Raw genomic sequence first — 13,715 nt, forward strand, 5'->3', positions numbered from 1 at the left:
AACATTCAACTATCTCATCCTCTGTCAATCCCACAATAAGGCCAAAAGATGTTATCACTGATAATAGCAGTAGCTATCTTTTGCTTCGTGCTTATTCTGTCTACAGACCTGCTTTTAATTTTTTTCTTTATATTGTTTAATTCATAGGGAAAAAGCACAAAACACTTTCCTGTTATTGTTGTTTAGTCTCTCAGTCATGTCTGACTCAATTGCAACCCCATGAACTGTAGCCTTCAAAGTTCCTCTGTCCATGGGATTTCCCAAACATTTACTGAGGTTTAGACTATTGCTTTAAAGTGCTCAAGAAGCACCTCCTGGTTCAAGAGTACAACCAATGTCAGAAACCAAGACCATGCTCTGATTTCTGCATTACACTGCTCTGAGTTTGGACATATTATCAAAACCTCTCTTAATGTCACTCAATGTGATTAAAACAAAATTTTAATATATTTATCATTAATGTAGATAACACATGCAATGCATTGTCTTGGAGTAGGGCATCAGCAACTGGGACAGATTTGGCATGCTGCCTGATTTATATGGTCTGTCTGTGAGATAAATATGGTGTGTATATTTTGGAGTCTTCTAGGGAAAAAATAATAGGTAACATGTGAAAAGTTTATGAAATTCAAACTAAATCAAGTTTTATTGGAACAGCAACATCTACACATCCATTTGTTTACATATTGTGTATGGATGCCTTAACATTATGTGATGGTCTGTTTCATGTGCTAAATTCATTAGGCTATAGTATTCAGTTGTTTAATCCAACATTAATCTAAGTATTTGGAAGATGTGGTCCATATTTACGGCCAAATGACATCAAGGAAAGGAGACAAACCTCAACAATGAGGGTGGGGCTCACCTTATCAGTGAAGGCCTTTAGAGCAATATTGAGGTTTTCTGGAAAATAAGAAGACTGTAATATCAATTCTCTCCCAACTTTCCAGTCTGCCAGTCTGCCCTAAAAATTTTAAATTAAAGACTGCAGCAAAAAAATAATTAAAATTATTTAAAAATTTACATCTGCAGTTATTGATCAAATGTTTGTTATTTTCTGTGTACAGTGCCTACTTTTTATGTTCTGTTTCATATAACTCTGTTGGATATATTTTTTAAAAAAATGTTCTGAGGACAACATTGAACCAGCAGGGATACTGTGTAGCCAGAGTTAGGGAAGTATCCAGGTTAGAGGGTGGATTTGATTCAATAAAAGACACTTATCTATTCACCATAAAAATAAGAGAGGAAGATGGAACCAAGAGTACAGTATCTATGCTACATTTGCATCACTTATTGTACAATTTCTGTAATTACACTTCAATTAGAAAGAGTCTGTGAAAGATTATAATGTTCCCTAAGTATCGTGATAAAACAAAACACCCTGAATACAAAACCTTTGAACACTAGCCATTGAAGAATCTCTTTCTATATTCTAAACATTCTTAGCTCTCACTTTCCTTTTTTTTTGATGGGATCAGATTCTCTTTTTAATTGGAGAAAAATTGCTTTGAAACGTTGTGCTGTTTCTGCTGTGCCGCACTGTGAACCAGCCAGAAGTATACATATGTCCCCACCCTGCCCACACCCTCCTCCCTCATTCCACCCATCTAGATCACCACAGAGCTGAGCTCCTGAGTTATAGCAGCTTTCCACTAGATATCTATAAATCACACCAGCCAATTACTTTTACACATGGTAGTGTATATATGTCAAAGCTATTTTCTCCATCTGTCCCACTCTCTCCTCCTGTTGTGTCCTAAGTCCATTCTCTATATCTGCATCTCCATTCTTTCCCTTCAAATAGGTTCATCAATACCATTATCCTAGATTTTATATATATATATATATATGTATGTGTATATATGTGTGTATATACATGTATATACGCACACACACATTAATACGCAATATGTGTTTTTCTCTTTATAACTTACTTCACTCTGTGTAACAACCTCTAGGTTCATCTACCTCACTGGAACTGACTCAAATTCATTCTTTTTTATGGCTGAGAAATATTCCATTGCATATATGTACCACATTTTCTTAACTGATTCATCTGTTGATGGATATCTAAGCTGCTGCATGTCCTGGCTACTGTAAATAGTGCTGTAGTGAACATTGGAGTACATGTGTCTTTTTGAGTTATTATTTTCTCAGGGTATATTTCCTGTAGTGGGATTTCTGGGTCATATAGTAGTTTTACTTTTACTTCTTCAAGGAACCTCCAAACTCTTCTCCACAGTGGATGTACCATTTTCCATTACCACCAACAGTGTAAAAGCTTTCCTTTTTTTCCACACTCTCTTCAGCATTTATTGTTTCTAGATTTTTTGATGGTGGCTATTCTGGCTAGTACGAGGTGATAACTCACTGTAGTTTTGATTTTCATTTCTCTAATAATTAGTGATAAGGAGCATCATTCCATATGTTTCTTGCCCATCCATATGTCATCTTTAGAGAGATGTCTATTTAGATCTTCCACTCATTTATTGATCGGATTCTTTGTTTCTTTGTATGTTTTTTATCTTGAGTTCCATAAGCTGTTTGTATATTTTGGGGATTAATTCCTTGTCTATTGCTTCCTTTGAAAATATTTTCTCCCATTCTGAGCATTGTCTTTCATCTTGCTTATGGTTTCCTTGGCTGTGCAAAAGATTTAAAGTTTAATTAGGTCCCAAAGAAAATGAAAGTGAAAGTGGCTCAGTCATTTCCAACTCTTTGCTACCACATGGACTATACAGTCCATGGCATTCTCCAGGCCAGAATAGTAGAGTGGAAGACCCAGGAGATCTTCCCACCCCAGGTATTTAACCCAGGTCTCCCACATTGCAGGCAGATTAGGTCTCAATTGTTTATTTTTGCTTTTATTTTTATTATTTTATATGGTGGGCTGAGTGCTCACATTGGCAGCACATATACTAAAATTAGAATGATACAGAGAAGATTAGCATGGCCTCTGTGCAAGGGTGACACGCAAATTCATGATGCGTTCCATATTTTTAAGACAGTCTTCAGAATGGGAGAAAATAATAGCAAGTGAAGAAACAGACAAAGGATTAATCTCAAAAATATACAAGCAACTCCTGCAGCTCAATTCCAGAAAAATGAATGACCCAATCAAAAAATGGGCCAAAGATCTAAACAGACATTTCTCCAAAGAAGACATACAGATGACTAACAAACACATGAAAAGATGCTCAACATCACTCATTATCAGAGAAATGCAAATCAAAACTTCAATGAGGTACCATTACACGCCAGTCAGGATGGCTGCTATCCAAAAGTCTACAAGCAATAAATGCTGGAGAGGGCGTGGAGAAAAGGGAACCCTCTTACACTGTTGGTGGGAATGCAAACTAGTACAGTTGCTATGGAGAACAGTGTGCAGATTTCTTAAAAAACTGGAAATAGAACTGCCATATGACCCAGCAATACCACTCCTGGGCATACACACTGAGGAACCCAGATCTGAAAGAGACATGTGCACCCCAATGTTCATCACAGCACTGTTTATAATAGCCAGGACATGGAAGCAACCTAGATGCCCATCAGCAGACGAATGGATAAGGAAGCTGTGGTACATATACACCATGGAATATTACTCAGCCATTAAAAAGAATTCATTTGAATCAATTCTAACGAGATGGATGAAACTGGAGCCCATTATACAGAGTGAAGTAAGCCAGAAAGATAAAGACCAATACAGTATACTAATGTATATATATGGAATTTAAAAAGATGATAACCCTGTATGCAAAACAGAAAAGGAGACAGAGATGTACAGAACAGACTCTGGGACTCTGTGGGAGAAGGCGAGGGTGGGATGTTCTGAGACAATAGCATTGAAACAAGTATACTATCAAGGGTGAAACAGATCACCAGCCCAGGTTGGATGCATGAGACAAGTGCTGAGGGCTGGTGCACTGGGAAGACCCAGAGGGATGGGATGTAGAGGGAGGTGGGAGGGGGGATCGGGATGGGGAACACATGGAAATCCATGACTGATTCATGTCAATGTATGGCAAAAATCACTTCAATATTGTAAAGTAATTAGCCACCAACTAGTAAACATAAATGGAAAAAAAATAGAAGGTGAACTGAAAAAGATCTTGCTGTGATTTATGTCAAAGAATGTTTTTCTTTTTTTTTTTCCCTCTAAGAGTTTTATACTGTCTAGCCTTACATTTAGGTTTTTAATCCATTTTGAGTTTATTTTCATTTATAGTGTTAGGTAGTGTTCTAATTTCATTCTTTTATATGTACCTGTCCAGATTTCAAACACCACTTATTGGAGATGCTGTCTTTCTTCCATTGTATATTCTTGTCTCCTTTATCATAGATTAGGTGACCAAAGATTCATGGGTTTATCTCAGAGTTTTCTATCCTGGACCATTTGCCTATGTTTCTGTTTTTGTGCCAGTACCATACTGTTTTGATTACTGTAGCTCTGTAGTATAGTTTGAAGTTGGGACTCCTCATTCCTCCTGCTCTGTTCTTCTATCTCAAGATTATGTTGGCTATCCAGGGTCTTTTGTGTTTCCATACAAATTGTAAAAGTTTTTGCTCCAATTCTATGAAGAATGCCATTGGTAATTTGATATTAATTGCATTGAATCTGTAGATTGCTTTAATATAGCATTTGAATATTCACAATACTGACACAAAACACCATGGAAATTTGTGGGGAGCTGGCTAGTTTTGTTTTTTGTTTGTATTTAATTTAGTAGATTTAGTTTTACATATTTTTTATATTTGCCAGTCTCTATTGCTATGGGGAAAGACTGAATCACAGAAATTCTACCTTAAATTTCTACTTGCAGTTAGCTAAAGCATATATTTCAGCAATACGTGAACCGTGAACTTCCAGATGTTCAAGCTGGTTTTAGATAGCCAGAGGAACCATAGATCAAATTGCCAACATCTGCTGGATCACTGAAAAAGCAAGAGAGTTCCAAAAAAACATCTATTTCTGCTTTACTGACTATGCCAAAGCCTTTGACTGTGTGGATCACAATTAACTGCGGAAAATTCTGAAAGAGATGGGCATACCAGGCCACATGACCTGCCTCTTGAGAAACCTGTATGCAGGTCAGGAAACAACAATTAGAACTGGACATGGAATAACAGACTGGTTCCAAATAGGAAAAGGAGTACGTCAAGGCTGTATATTGTCACCCTGCTTATTTAACTTATATGCAGAGTCCATCATGAGAAACGCTGGGCTGGAGGAAGCGCAAGCTGGAATCAAGATTGCCAGGAGAAATATAAATAACCTCAGATATGCAGATGGCACCACCCTTGTGGCAGAAAGTGAAGAAGAACTAAAGAGCCTCTTGATGAAAGTGAAAGAAGACAGTGAAAAAATTGGCTTAAAGCTCAACATTCAGAAAACTAAGAATATGGTATCTGGTCCCATCACTTCATGGCAAATAGATGGAGAAACAGCGGAAACAGTGACAGACTTTATTTTTCTTGAGCTCCAAAATCACTGCAGATAGTGATTGCAGCCATGAAATTAAAAGATGGTTACTCGTGGGAAGGAAAGTTATGACCAATGTAGACAGCATATTAAAAATCAGAGACATCACTTTGCCAACAAAGGTCCATCTAGTCAAGGCTATGGTTTTTCCAGTGATCATGTATGGATGTGAGAGTTGGACTATAAAGAAAGCTGAGAGTTGAAGAATTGATGCTTTTGAACTGTGGTGTTGAAGAAGACACTTGAGAGTCCCTTGAACTGCAAGGAGATCCAACCAATCCACCCCAAAGGAGATCAATCCTGGCTGTTCATTGGAAGGACTGATGCTGAAGCTGAAACTCCAATACTTTGGCCACCTGATGTGAAGAGCTGACTCATTTGAAAAGACCCTCATGCTGGGAAAGATTGAGGGCAGGAGGAGATGGGGACAACAGAGGATGAGATGGTTGGATGGCATCACTGACTCAATGGACATGAGTTTTGGCAAGGTCTGGGAGTTGGTGATGGACAGGGAGGCCTGGCATGCTGTGGTTCATGGGGTCACAAAGAGTCAAACACAACTGAGCAACTGAACAGAACAGAAAGCATATATGAATATAGCACAACAGTCTATGCTGAATACTTTCTTCAATAGTTCTATGCTTTGTAGATAGCATCAATCACTATTCTTTCTCATGTTTGTTTTCAGATAAAATTCCAAATATTGAATTTTTATAGTTTTCCTTAATTATTTGACATTATACATATTCTAATAGGAAGCTTCTCTTTATCAGGAATAGAGATTATAGGTTGAGTAATTGAAAACATACATTTAAAGTAAAGAATCATTTAGAGATAATGAGTTAGGCTTAGATATTTTATTTTAATTAAAAATAATTGCACATATCTGTATCAATATTTGCATTTAGTTTGGTTTACTTAAACAGACACTCTACTTAAATAGATTTTTAAAACAATTTTTGGTTTACTTAAACAGACACTCTACTTAAATAGATTTTTAAAATAGATGCTTTAAAGAGTAAAGCATCTTTATAGATTTTTCCTTTTCCCTAGTCTTTAAAATCATCTCCTTCACCTAATTCAATATTTTTAAAACACACTACTTTTATCAGTTTTTCAAAAATTTCACATGATCTTCATATAAATAATGACTTTTGTATACATGTTTAATTTATTTACATAATACTTGTTTGGATTACACAATAAATCAATGCATAAAATAATCAATTAATAAAATTAGGCTTAAAGATTTTTGAAGACGATAGGTGGGATAATTGGCAAGCATCCCACCTGCAAGGTAGCTGAGTGAAAGAGAACTGAACTGAGCCATGTTTCCAAGGGAATGGGGAAGATGTATTAGTCTGGTTGGTTACCTAGACAAGATTGGGTGAGTTTTTAGTTAAGATGGGACCTGTGTGGAGGTGACTCAGAATTGCCCACACTTCAGATGCCTGGGTTGTTATAATTGCCTTCAAAGTGTACCTCTGCCTCTCCCCTGCTGCTGTTTCAGCCTGGACCCGTTGCTCTGCTCAGGCCTCCCAAGGGTTTCCATCTCAGAGAAAAAGCTGAGGTCTCACACCAGCCCCCGCCTTTTGGCATGACCTGTTATCTGTCTACCTTGGTAGCACTCCCTCCGTGTTCACTCTGCTCTGCCTGTACTGACTAACCTGTCTTCACACATGCAGACACACTCGGGCCTCATGGCCTTTGCACTGACTCTGCTCTGCCAGCTGTTCTTTCTCATGTACCCAAGTGGATCACTACTTCATTTCTTTCAGACTTATAGTCAAATGACTGAACTTGTCTAGGAAAACTCTCCTGGATCCTCAACCTAAATTGCATCTTTTTTTCCACCCCCAAATTATTCCTAGCTCTTCTCTATCTGATTTTACAACACTTATTTGGATCTGACATACTTCATGCTTTACTGAAGTTTCTGTACATTGTCTGTCTTTTGTACATTGTGCAGATGTAAATCGCTAATTTTTCAGTTTTGATTTCTTTCATATAATAATTCTAAACCAATTAACTTTTATCATTTTATTTAACTGAATTTATACATATGTGTGTATTTTGTTAACTACTTTTCTCTAATACCTACAATAATGCCTGGGATTTAGGAGATATACAACAATATTTGAGAAGTGAATGAACAAATGGATTAATGTGCTGTTTATTAATTATAGCTATAATTTGCATGAAACATACAAATTAATTTGCAATGAAAAACACACATAATGGAAACTCATTCTTTCAGATAGATTCTGGAAGCCAGAATAAAAGATATTATTTATCGCAAATTTCTGTCCTCCAACCAGGCATTTCCTTCTGTGAATCTGCTTTCTCAAAGATTGTCTTTCTTTCATCCCTACTAAAAGGAAACATTGTACCCCATGTGGTGTGATAAATGGTTGGCACTGGCATTAGCCACAGTCCCAGTTCTGCAGTTGTTATGTTGAATGTGACTCAGGAAGACTCTTGCCCACTCTGAAACTCTCAGTCCTTCACTTCTGAAATGACCAAACAAGATAAGTTAAATGATCCCAGTTAGGACAACCTTTGATTTTTTTTACTGTGACTTGCAGCAAGATGGTGGCATTGGTGGTTAAGCAGATAAGTGATGCTATATGAACTTACATTTTAAAAACATCACAATGGCTTCTATGAAAAGATTAGCCTGTAAGGAAACTAGAACAGTAGAAGATAAATGTGCCTAGGAAGTTACTGATATTGTCCAACTGACAGGCGATGTAGTTAAAATTCAACAGATGGAGCTGGATCTAAGGCAACATGCTCAGTCTCAAGGAATATGTTGACACAGGGCTGACAAAACTTGTCAATATATTCAATATGAAGGAAAGAAAAGTTTCTGTTCTCAGCAACTGCCTTTTACTGACAGGATAACGACAGGAATAGTGACGACATAGTGACAGGATAACGGCAGGAATAGCTCATAATTACACACACAGATCACTGGAACATAAGTTATGAATGGTGAAAACATGCTATTAATTTCAGTTGCTAGCAGGATGACATATAAGGAAAGATGAAGAAAGGCACTGTGGAAGAGAGATCACCTGGCATGGATTTTCAGGATGCAAAGATACATATTATGAAGTTGCTTGTGAGTAGATGGAGAGGAATAGGAAGGGTAGCACTCTAAATAGAAATAAAATCGCTAGTAAAATTTTGCACTCAAGAGCTTATGTGCCTGTTTTATTCTTCTTACAATGTCACAACAAAAACTGTAGACTTGGGGTTGGAGTGGGGTTTAAATGACACAGGTTTGTTCCTCATCGCTTTGGAGGCTGGAAGCCCAAGATCCAAGAACCAGCAAGGTAGGTGTCATTCTGCGGCTTCTTCCCTTGACTGGTCATAGCTGTCTTCTCACTGTGCGCACACATGGCCTGCTTTTTAGCATGCATGGAAGGAGAGAGCAAGCTCTGGTGTCTCTTCCTTTTCTATAAAGAAATCAGTTCTTTGGGGTCAAGTATCTATCCTAATGACTTCATTTAGCCTTAATCACCTATTCAAAGGCATAGTCACATGGAAGTTAGGGCTGACTTCAACACATGAATTTGGACAAAGGATAGAGTTCATTCAACAGTTGTACCACGCGCTTTGTGGGATACACAGTATTCTGTAGGGTTTGAGCTTACCTAGATACACCTCATTCATTATATTTTATAAGATGGTGCTCAGGGGCCCAGGCCACCCCGCTGCACAACTCCAGTAAATGCCATTCATATTATGCTCCTAGGACAGTGACGCCACTGCAACAGTAGTTTTGGCGGGTTGTAGGGACTTGGTAGTGGCCCTTGTGAAGGATGTAAGGCAACACTACAACTGGAATACTGCTAACAATAACTAGGATACTTCTGACAGGTTTCGGAAATATGTCATTGACCTACTCAGCTCATCTTAATAAAAGGAGATACATCCATGTCACCTAGGGCTGCTTTTTACACAGGATGTTATAAGTATGTTATAAGTTACACAGTATGTTATAAGTTACAAATCACAGAGATTTCATAGCAGGGTATTAAAAAAACATGTTTTCTTCTGGTCTTTGTTCCATACCTCTGTGTGTCAGGAGATAAAATCTCAAGGTCCTAATATTTTGACCATTTCTCACAATGAAGTCCTATAGGACTGCCCCATCTATTCTGCCAACCTCTTCATCATATCTGTAAGCAATCAACCTTGGAGAAATTTTTTCCAAGTGGAAACAATAAGCCCACACACTTTGTTGTATGTCAGAAGTCCCATGTGGCTAGATGTCTTTTACATAAACCTGTGCTAAATCCCACTATAGCTGTCATTCTGCCAACACACTCATGCTATCTTGTGTGCATTCCCTCAAATAAACAAGAATGGAAAATCAGAGTGCAATAAGATAAAATGGACAACATAGAAAGCCCAACTAGCACACCAAAAGGCCAGGAAGCTCAGCAACAATGTGTTGGTTTTTCTTGACCTTTGTTATAGGCATCTATAACTGGTCACATAAAGCAACGTTCCCTCATGGCAACATCAAGCAGACATAATACAGCTAGTGGAAAAGAGAGAGGCCCAGTCAAGCTACAGCACAGTCCATAACACAACCTATAGCACAGCCTGAATGACAACAAGAACAGTAACAGTAAAAACAACAAAAATGACTTGCCGTTGTTGCAAAAATTCTGCTCCACTTCTTTCTATTTGCAGGCTAAAATCTGTTTTTTAAGGCTAATCTTTTAAAATCTCATTTATTCCCCTCTTTTTCTTTCTTTCCTCCTTTTTTATTTTTTAATTAACAATTTGTTTAAAAATATAGTTTATATATATATTCTTTTTTCAGATTGTTTCCCCTTAAAGGTTATTATACAATGTTGAATGTAGCTCCCCGTGCTATAGAGCAGAATACCCCAGGTCACAGACCAGTGTTAGTCTGTGGCCTGTTAAGAACAGGGCCGCCCAGCAGGAGGTGAGTAGCAGGCACTCAAGAGAAGCTTCATCTAGACACAAGCAATACACTTTGGGTGTCACTGTCTCCTATCATCCCCAAATGGGACCATCTAGTTATAGGAAAATAAGCTCAGGCCTCCCACTGGTGCTGCACGATGGAGAGTTGTACAATTATTTCAAAGTATATCACAATGTAATACTCATTTAAATAAAGTGCACAAAAATGTAATGCACTTGAATCAACCCCAATACATCCCTCTGTCCATGGAAATACTGTCTTCCATGAAACTGACGCCTGGTGCCAAAAAGAATGGGGACGACTACTACAGAGTAGGTCCTTGTTGGTTATTTTATATATATGCGTGTGTGCTAAATTGCTTCAGTTGTGTCTGACTTTTTGCAACCCTATGGACTGTAGCCTGCCAGGCTTCTCTGTGGGATACTTCAGGCAAGAATACTGGAGTGGGTTGCCATGCCCTCCTCCAGGGGATCTTCCCGACCCAAGGATCAAACCCAGATCTCCTATGACTGCTGCAATGGCGGGCAGGTTCTTTACCACTAGCGTCACCTGGGAAGCCCATTTTATATATATAGTAGTGTATATATTTTAAGTGAAGTAAGTCAGACATAGAAAGACAGAAATTGTAGGGTATTATTTATATATGTATAAATATATCTAAAAATAATGATACAAATTAACTTATCTATAAAACAGAAGCAGACCCACAGACATAGAAGGCAAATTTATGGTTACTGAAGGGGAAAGGTGGGGGGGACATAAATTGGGAGTTGGGATTTAAATATTTTGTTTTTAAAAAGCAATATTTTGCATTAGTTTAATTGCTCATCATTTGTATTATATTTCAGATTTATTTTCTATAATTTTTATCCTTTAAAAAACTTTGGAATATGGTATAGAGATAATGAATACATACATAGAGTTGAAAAGTGAGTAAGAAAAAGTGATTGCACTGCCTCAGAGGAGAACATATACATCACTTGTAGCCCGAAATCTCCTGGGAGCCCAGGTGTGAGCATTAGTTTGTCTGGAGAATGACCAAACCCTGAACTGTTTTTCAATCATTCTCATTTATTTTCTTCATATTTTACATCTACATATTTATTTTTAACAGTATTTTTTAGTTTGCTTAATATGTGTTTAAGTGCTATATACTTAATTTGTAAAATATATTGTTTAGTTTGGAAAATTCATATAAAAGGAAGTGTGCATTAGAAGACTTCTGAGTCTTTCTTCTCTTTCTCAGTGTTCCTGAGACTCATCCATGTTGATGTGAGTAGCTTTCAATCATTTTCACTACTGTGTGATGTCACTGCATTACTTTATTACATTTGATAGGGATAGAGTAGGATAATTCAATAGTTTAGAAATCTTACCAGGAATTAATGATTTTGAAAGGGAATTTTAAGGGAGTGTGGGAGACTGTTGTAAGCTAATGACACTCAAGAAAATAACCCAGTAGCCTACCAACAATCCACTCTGTCTTGAAGGAAGACCAGCTGCATCAAGCACCAGGCACGCTCAAGTCACAAATCCTGATAGTTAAACCAGAAGATAATAGCGATGAGGTCTGAATGCCGTAAGGTGAAGCCAGGGAGTTAATGGTCTTTGAAGAGTAACACTTCTAGATGTAGCCAAGACAGAAATATAGGTGAAAGTGGAAAGAAACGAGGTGAAAGTGAGCATTCTACTGAAACTTGGGAAGAACTGCCATATTTTAGTGTTTATCACCACTCCTTTGTTAATATATGATTTAAATAGCTGATGACTGTCCCGGTGAGTCAAAGGGGAAACTAATGATGTAAGCTTTGACATGCACTCAAAAATGAAGATGAAGGTGGTCTTCTCCCCTCCTTGCTTTTTCTTTGATTATAAAAATGTAGCCCTGTGTGTTCTCAGGGCTGTGCTTCCTTGCTTGCCCACTATGCTAATAAGCATCCTATGCTAATAAACTCACTCTCTACCTATTGCTTTGACTCACACTGAATTTTTTCTGCTTCAAGACAAAAGAATCTGAGTTTCAGTAAGTCCTGACACCAGGTGAGCAGTTTCAGTTAAAAGACAGTAGGCTCTAGTCCCCTCTTAAGTCAGGGTTCTTGGGTTCAAGCCCCAATCTGAGTTTTGGCTGGGTTCAAATCCCCCATGAGAAGGAGTGCAGTTTCATATTTGTTTTTCCAGGTGTCCTTAGCAAGGGGACGCCACGGGTGAGACTGGATTCCAAGCTTTGTGGGTGAGAAGTCAGAAGGGTAGTGGTGTTATCTTGGTGCTCTTCCTTTTGAGCTGGGCTGTTGACATACTACAAGTGGTGCTCAAGCTGAATGATACATAGATTGAGGGATAGGTTGAGGTCATTTAATTCTATTCCTGTTGAAACTCAAAGATTTCACCAGATGATAAGGGACCATTCCACTCTTATGTGTTCTAAAGCAGAATCCCTTCCCCAACACACAATGCCAACAGTAGTGGTCATCACAGGGAGAAGACAGCTGTGCTCAAAACAAAAGGCTCTCCTTGTCAGCAGAAACCATGGCTTGGGACCATAACAAGAAGAAAAGGAAGAGAATTTGTCATTATTTCTGAGTTCCCATTACTTAGACCCCAAGAAAACTCATAGAAATGACTGGCAACAACATTGATGGGGAGTCATGATATTATAGGGCAAACCGACTCTTATTTGCCATTCACTAGCCTGTTCTCAAGCTGAAAACAAAGAAACAAAAACAACAAAACAGCATCAGGTATTTTGGGCTTAGTCTGACTCCTCCATCAGTCCTCAAGATTGTCAACACATTGAGAAGACCTGAAATGCTGACATCAGGGTTTCAGCATTCAGCATCTCAGCGTTCCTCCCAGCATTCAAGGGAGGACAGATCCAACTGAGCGTGCAGATACCTACCCGAGGTCCACTCCACAGGACTACCACATGCAACCGGAAAGGACTGTACATCTCCACAAATGTAAAAAGCAAGCAAAAATTGCACAACGACAATTCTTAAACATTTCCAATCAATTAAATTGCAAATGGATTTCAAGGCTTATAAATAGCTTGTGTAAGCAGCTTTTGACAGGAAACAGCTCCCTGCAGTGGCCCCTTTGTCTGTCACTAACCTTAAACCAGTTGCCCCCATGCTCTACTCATCTTCAGCCCAAGCACACCTTCCAAATACTTTCATCATGCCATACTTTGCCTAAGATGTTGACGCTTCCCACAGTTGAAAGTAGTAGAAGTGAAGAATAAGTAGTTAATCCATGCCAGATCTCTTCTCC

At 38.2% G+C, this 13,715-nt stretch overlaps 1 non-coding gene across 1 annotated transcript; it reads left to right on the plus strand.

Annotated features, from left to right (window-relative positions):
- Positions 1-2,897: 2,897 nt before the first annotated feature.
- Positions 2,898-3,004, plus strand: LOC136148184 (U6 spliceosomal RNA). Its single transcript, XR_010659469.1, has one exon. It is a non-coding gene; the product is annotated as a U6 spliceosomal RNA (small nuclear RNA).
- Positions 3,005-13,715: the final 10,711 nt, after the last annotated feature.

Source organism: Muntiacus reevesi, chromosome 16, assembly GCF_963930625.1.
Source record: "Muntiacus reevesi chromosome 16, mMunRee1.1, whole genome shotgun sequence".
In the NCBI taxonomy this organism is placed as follows: Eukaryota; Metazoa; Chordata; class Mammalia; order Artiodactyla; family Cervidae; genus Muntiacus; species Muntiacus reevesi.